We start from the raw sequence: 6,871 nt of genomic DNA, 5'->3' as shown, positions 1-6,871 counted from the left end.
TGGACGCCACGTGAGCACCCACCAGCATGAGCACAGCTGGCTGGCTTGTGCGTCCACCCGCGCGCCACCGGCCACGTGAAGCGGGGGCGTCTGCAGCTACACGCCGTGTCAAGGCCATCGTGCAAGGCCACGGCACGTGAGGGGGGGGGCGCCCGAGAACGGAGGGCGGAGCGCAGCTGAGAGACGCTCCTGACAACAGTGGCTGGAGGAAGGGCCGGGGCCTCGTGGCGGCTTCTTTCGTCCTTCGCTAAGTGGATGGGTGCGGCAGTTTCCCCGAGGCTCACCTGGCCGGGCACGGCAGCCCTCGGGCACACTCGCAGCCCCCCTCTGCCCACGGTGTGGTTCAGGGCAGCTCCGCCAGCCCTCCCACCGCTGGGCCCCGGCCGCCCGTGCCGGCCGTCTCCCCAACGGCTCTCAGTCGCTCCTCAGGGCGTGGCAGCGCGGCCGTCGGGAGACGCTGCCACTGTTTCGTGTCTGCCGCCGACTGCCCCGTTCTGCCCGCCCCTGGCCGGGCGTCGGGTGTCCCAATACTTCAGGGGCCATCGCCAGCGTGGCCGTGGCCGTCGCCAGGGTGGCCGTGGCCGTCGCCAGGCGGCCTCACTTTCCCTCAGTGCAGACCTCGGAGCGGCCTGGTCACGTGGCACTGCCCGGCCCTGCAGGCCTGCTCGCTCCACTCGGCGGGCTCCACCGGCCAGCTGGGGCCGGCGCTGGACAGGGCCTCTCGATCTCTGGGAGGTCCCCGGGCTGGCTGTGAGGGCTGCGCTGTTCTGGGGAGCCCTCACGTGGCGTTGGCTCGAGGCGCAAAGTGCAGGCGACCCTCGTGCCACCCCCCGGGACAAGCAGCTGTCGCGTGTCACCCGAGTGGCACGCAGCTGCCCGACAGGGCTGACACGCAGCTTTGTGCGGCCGTGTCCACCATGCAGCTGTCGGGCACCTTGTCCCTCCGGAAGAAGCCTCGTCAGCAGTCGCTCCCGGCTCGCCTGAGGCCGCATCGTGGGCGGTTTATTGACCTCCAGCCGCCCTAAGGCATTCTCAAGGTGGCCACGTGACACCGTCGCGGGGTTCAGCTGCCAGCACCCCTCCCCTTCACGGAAGTTGGGGCGTGGCCTGGGGGCCATGTGCAGGGAGAGGTGCCATTTAGCTCATAGAAACTTAGAGCATTTATTGACCTAATAATGCCAGCGGGACACCCCGTGGTGGCCCCAGCTGGTCTCCCAGAACCGGCCTTCAAGGTTTTATTGGCCCCAATATCCTCACGTCCCTCCATTCTTCCCGTGTGGCTCCAGTTACTCATTGCCAGGCCTCACCATGGCGACCGGGACAAGGCCGAGGTCCCCGCTTCCGGCCCTGCAGGAGTCCGCAGCACTTCAGAGCCTGTGTGCGGGCCGAGGGGCCTGTGTCCGTGTGGCCACGCGCACCTGCGCCTGGACAGGGCGGCGTGGCCGTCACCACTACGTAGCCAGCGAAGGTTTGCCTAGCTCGGGGAGGCCTGTCCCCCCGCTGTTGTGACAGGAGAGCAGAGAAGGGCGGCTGTGACGTGCTGGGCTGGTGCTCTTAGCCGCGCCGTGTGGGTGGCCGGGCGCCTCCGGGGCGTTAGGGCTCTGCATCCCGCCGGCCGCTGCCAGCCCGTGTCCACCACCACGGCTGAGACAGGCGGGTCCACCCCCGGCAGGGCCGCTCTGGCCCGCCCCTCGTGCTCCCCTTCACGGTCCGTGGCGGCCCCTTTGCGAGGGGTGGGGTGCTGGCGTGGGCGTGTCCCCGGGTGTCAGGGGTGTGCCTGCTCAGACTCGGTCGCGCCCTCCTCCGTCCTGGGAGGACGCTTCCCGTGTGAGGCCTGTGCACCTGGGAGGGCTGGGCAGGGAGACACGTAGCTGGAGTCCTGTCCTCCCGGGCCTTGTGCTAAGGATTTGCTGCTCCCCGAGAAGAGCCCCTTTGGGGTGCCCATGCCAAGCACCCCCTCCCTGGCCTACTGACACAGCGAACCGGGGCAACCGGGTTGCGGGGTCCTCGCCTGTGAGATTAGGACTGCAGGACACGCCCCAAAGGACCCAGGGTGGGGCAGTAGCAGCAGCGGCGGCCGAGGGCCTGCAGGTTGGAATGTGGCAGCTGCTGCCGCCCGCCCCCCCCGCGCAGCGACCCCGAGGGGGCCCAGGCCGAGCCGAGCCACGGCGGGACGGGCTGGTGGCTTCTCCGCCGCCCCCTCCCCAGCGCACTCGCTGCCCACGCGCCGGGGCCAAAGCCCCGTGGTTTCACAGGCAGCAGCGACCCCACCCGAGCCGGGCGTGGAGTCCGGGCGCCACCCTCCGCGCTGAGCTGGGTGTGAGCCGCCCGAGCGTGGAGGGCACCCCTACACCGCCGCCCCGTCCTAGAGCGAGGGGCCCCCGTCGAGGGCGTCGGCCCGGGCCCGAGGTGTTGGCCCCGAGCCTGGACTGCCTGGACAGCCCCGGCTGTCCGAGGGGCCACTTTATTTTTATTTCTTTTGTAAAGATTTATTTATTTCTGCATACAGACTGGGGTACAGGGGTGAGCGGACTCACCAGAGGCAGAGCCGGGAACAGAACGGGCAGATGGACAAACACACTGCTGAGGGGAGCAGCGGGCGGACAGGAGGGGTCGGCTGGGCTGTGGGGGTCCCTCCCTGGCGGTCACTCCCTGGCCGGGGGTGGCACTCGCGCTGAAGCGAGCTCCACGGGGCTGCGCTGTAACCGTGGCCCCGGAGGCCCGGAGGGGTCGCTGCAAAGTGCTGCCGAGCCTCCCTGAGGTCGTCAAGGCGGCCCCTCTCCGGGCTTGAGGCCCCTTCCCCCTGCGGGCTCGGCCGGCCCCGTGGCTGGGGCGGCTTCTCCGCGCTGCGCTCCGGGGCTGCGCCCGGGGGCCTCTGAGCCCCAGGGTGGCAGCGTCCTGCCAGTGCGGCGCCGTCCGGCCGCCCGGGGGCCTGTCCATCTGCTTCAGGGCTCCCGTGCCTGGCGACAGGTCTCCCTAACAAATCCTCCGGCCGGCCGTCACCTCCGTGCGCAGCGAGGCGCGTCCCGGCCTGGCCTGGAGTAGCGCTGGCAGCCCCCGGCACGGAGGCCGGTGCAGTCTCCGCGCCCGCCCGACCGGGGCCAGAGTCCGGCTGGCTCCGCTCACTCAGCCCCTCAGGGAGGAGAGGTCGCCGCCCCCAGCTGGGAGGAGGCTGCAGCGGGCGCCTGTTCTGGGGGAGGTGGCTGGGCGGGGGCTCCTGCGGCGGTCTCTGCGGGCGTCCGGCGGCGTGCCTGCCCCCCCCGCGGTTGTTGGGGGAGGCCTCGGCACCTTCCTCCCACAGCCCGCGCCTCTCCGGTCAGCGGACGAGCCCCCAGCCCAGGCCCGGCCTCGGCGGCCGCGGGCTCCCGGGGCCTGCTGGTCCCGCTAGTGCAAGCTGGCCTCTGGAGACAGCCCTCCCCGTGCCCAGAGAGCCGGGCACCGTGGGACAGGGCGTCCAGGGCAAACAGAGCTGGACGCGGAGGACACTGCTGGGACACATGTGCTCGGCCCCTCAGGCCCCAGCGCAGCTCCCACGTGAGTTTGGGCTCCCACAGCTCCGACGCGTCGCTCCCCAAACCTGGGGCCCCCTAAGTGTTGAGGGCCCAGCGTCTCTGCTTTACGCCAGCAAGGAGACTGGGAAGCACCCCTGCAGGCTGGAGCCGGGAGCGGACGGCCAGGAGGCGACCTTAAGGCCAGGAGGCGGCTGGCAGCCCACCGACCCGCTCGGACGGGCCAGGTGTCCGGCTCAGGCTGCAGCCCCACGCCTGAATCGGTTCGCCGAGCTTGGGCTGGAGACGTGAGCGCCGTGCCAGGGGCCCGGTCTCTCGGCCCGCCCCGCGCCTGCCCCGTCTCTCCAGGCGACGGCTACCTGCGCCCTTTAATCACCTGAGGGAGAAACACCCGCGCGCGTGGGAGAGCGGGCTCCCTGCCCGGCGGGCGAGGAGGCTCCGGACGCTGTCTCGCGGCTGGCGTCCTGGGCCTGTCTGGGCCTTGAAGTGGGGGACAGTCCCCCCTCTCCGTGGAAACTGGTATTCCCGCCAAGGAGACAGCCAGGACCGAGTCAAGCTGCGGGACGCCCAGCTGGCGGCCAGAGCGGGCCCCCCAGCATGTGGTGACCACTCAGCCAAGGTCCGAGACCCTCCCGTGGGCAAACCCCGCTCCACCCTCGCCGGGCCGGGCACGGGCCCATCTCGGCCACGGGAGCTGGGCGGCTGCCAGCGCTTCCGGAGCCCACCGAGGCGGGCGGGGGCGCCAGGGCCTGGTGCCGCCCGGGCCGGGCCGCCTCCCGCCTGCAGCGTGTGCTCATTATCATACGCGGCCGCATCCGAGCTCGTGCTGCCGCCGGTGGGAGGGAGCGCGTGTTATGCAAGATTCAAAGTCCTGACGCCACGAGCAAGATAAAGACTCTCTGCATAGGGCAGAAATAATTTGCAAGAGCAACTTGGGGAGAGGAGGTCCGTGCGCCCCGGCGGGCCCCGGCTTTCAGAGGGCCGGGCAGGCAGCCCTTTGAAGGGCCGCGGCCACAGGGCCCCGCTGCGCGCATTCTGGTTCGCCCGGCCGGTTCTGCGCACTCGGACTTTCAATGAAGCAAGAGAAACACTCGCGGCCCAGGACGCGCCATTGTGTGTCACATAAACACGCACAAAAGCCGCGAAGGTGTGCTGGGCGTCAGCTGGGGAGCAGGTAATTAAATTTACCTTCCAGAGCCCTTTGAAGTCCGCGGCCAGCTGCTCTGTGTAAGCTCCTCCGTCAGCTCGTGTCTCTTGCAGAATTCTCGAAAACTGGGGAAGTTGGGGAGGCCGAGCGACTCTTTCCTCCTGGAGCAAAACCTGGCAGGGAGGCGGTGGCTCTCCCGGGCCTGGTGGCTTGCTCGAGCACTAGGCTCCCCTGCGGGGAGGGCTCTGTGCACACGGGGCTCGGGAGCCCCCAGACCGGCCGAGGCCCCGCCAGGCACAGCCCCCGCCCGTGCTGGGGAGACCCGTTTGGCTGGTTGCCTGCCTGCCCAGCTCCTGTCTGCTGGACGCCTGTGACCGGCTCCGAGCAGCGAGGGCGGGCCAGGCCGAGGCGCTGCCGGCCTTGCTGGCGTCTGGCTGGAGTGTGCCCGGGCTGCCAGTGACGGGCGCTGGCAGGCGCGCGGGGTGGTCAGCGGGCTGCTGGGCCTGCTGGTTTCCTCCCGTCTCAGGTCAGAGACCCCAGGTGGGGCCCCCGCCTCCAGCCTGCCCTCCCCCGCCTTGTCCCCCAGCTCCCCCACACTGTTCTGGCCTCTCGTTCCAGAACTGGCCGTGCGTGGCGTCCCCGCTCTCTGGGGGTCCTGGAGACCTGGGGCTGGGGTGGCAGGAGAAGATGGGGCTGCCCAGACCGACGTAGGGCCCCGAGCTCTGCGTCAAGACAGCACAGAAAAGCACGGAACACGTGGGGTCCCCCAGTGTGGCTGGCAGCGGGGTCGGGGGGTCTGTGTGTGCCACGGAGCCTCGCCCAGGGCTCCCAGTCTCGTCTTTGAGACAAGCTCATGCATGCTGCTCTGGGGTGAGCCTCTGCCCGCCCCCCAGGTGTCACCCCGACACCACGGCCTGTGAAGGTGCAGGGACACGCTGGCATCGTCCTGAACCACCCCAAACCGAAGCGGAAAGGCGGGTGCCCATGCACAGCGGCGTGGAAGCCTCATGGCGGCAGACAAGCACCTCCGTGCCGGAGGAGCCGCCGCCGGTGGGGGGGGTGCCCCGGCTCCCCAGGAAGCCTGCGCTTGGCTCCGTCCTGGCAGAGGCCCAATGCTGGGGCCGACGGCCCACCCCGGGGGTGCAGGCCGCGCCGAGCACAGCCCCCACACCCTGCTGCTGGGCCTTGTGCAGCTCCAGCCACAGCGCGGGAGAGAAGCCACCGGGCCCAGTCCCCGGTGTTCGCCTTGTGGCACAAGGGCGTGTGGGCGCTTCTTCCCTGAGCCTCGGGGCAGCGCGGGACCAGCCAGAGCCGCCGCGGGGGCCCACGGGGACCGTCCCCCTTTCCAGCTCGTGCTTGGAAGTCTCCCAGCCTTGTGCCTGTCCACTTGCACACACCGCCTGACTGGAGGCCCTCCCACGTGGCCCCGTGGCCCACCCCCCCCGCCCCGTCCGTGTGGCCCCGTGGCTCGCCCACCCGCCCCGTCCGTGTGGCCCCGTGGCTCGCCCACCCGCCCCGTCCGTGTGGCCCCGTGGCTCGCCCACCCGCCCCGTCCGTGTGGCCCCGTGGCTCGCCCACCCGCCCCGTCCGTGTGGCCCCGTGGCTCGTCCACCTCCCTTCCCTGCCCAGCTGCTGTGGGGTGAGCCTGGCTGCTGCCGCCCGACAGCTGCTCCTGGGAGGCCTGGACCCTGAAGTCCAGCCTCCCCTCAAACCAGGCCCGGACACAGCAGGCGCTCCGAGCCATGTGGGCCCTTCCTGGGGCCTGGCCCCACACCTCCGTGGATCTGCCTCCTGGAGAAGAGCAGCAGCCCCCACTTCCAGCATCAGCCGGAGGGAAGCAGGGGAAGGTCAGGGAGGCCAGGGCCGGTGAGGGGTGGGCCCAGCACCAGGGTGCTGACCCCACAGGAAATGGTCTCGGATGGGGACAGCCCTCTGCAGGGGCCTCATGGCACACCGGGAAGAAGCTGCCGCGGAGACCAGCGGCCACGAGGGCCGGGCTGGGCTCCCGCGTGGCCCCTCGGAACGCGAGGTGAGTCTGGGCTGAGTGGTTGGTCCGGCCAGCTTGGTAGTCAGCTGCCCCGTCTGGTCCCGGCCCACGGGCCCTGCAGCCCAGCAGGAGGCTGGGCACTCTGCAGGCTGAGCTGGGCATGTGCCCCGCGTCCGGGGGCCAGGGCTGGGCTGTGGTGCGTTCTGGGGGCCCTCTCAAGGACGCAGA

This window comes from Condylura cristata, unplaced genomic scaffold (genome assembly GCF_000260355.1).
Source record: "Condylura cristata isolate star-nosed mole 26May11 unplaced genomic scaffold, ConCri1.0 scaffold00002, whole genome shotgun sequence".
Lineage (NCBI taxonomy): Eukaryota > Metazoa > Chordata > Mammalia > Eulipotyphla > Talpidae > Condylura > Condylura cristata.
The sequence above is the reverse complement of the archived record's forward strand: the minus strand, read 5'-3'. Positions refer to the sequence as shown.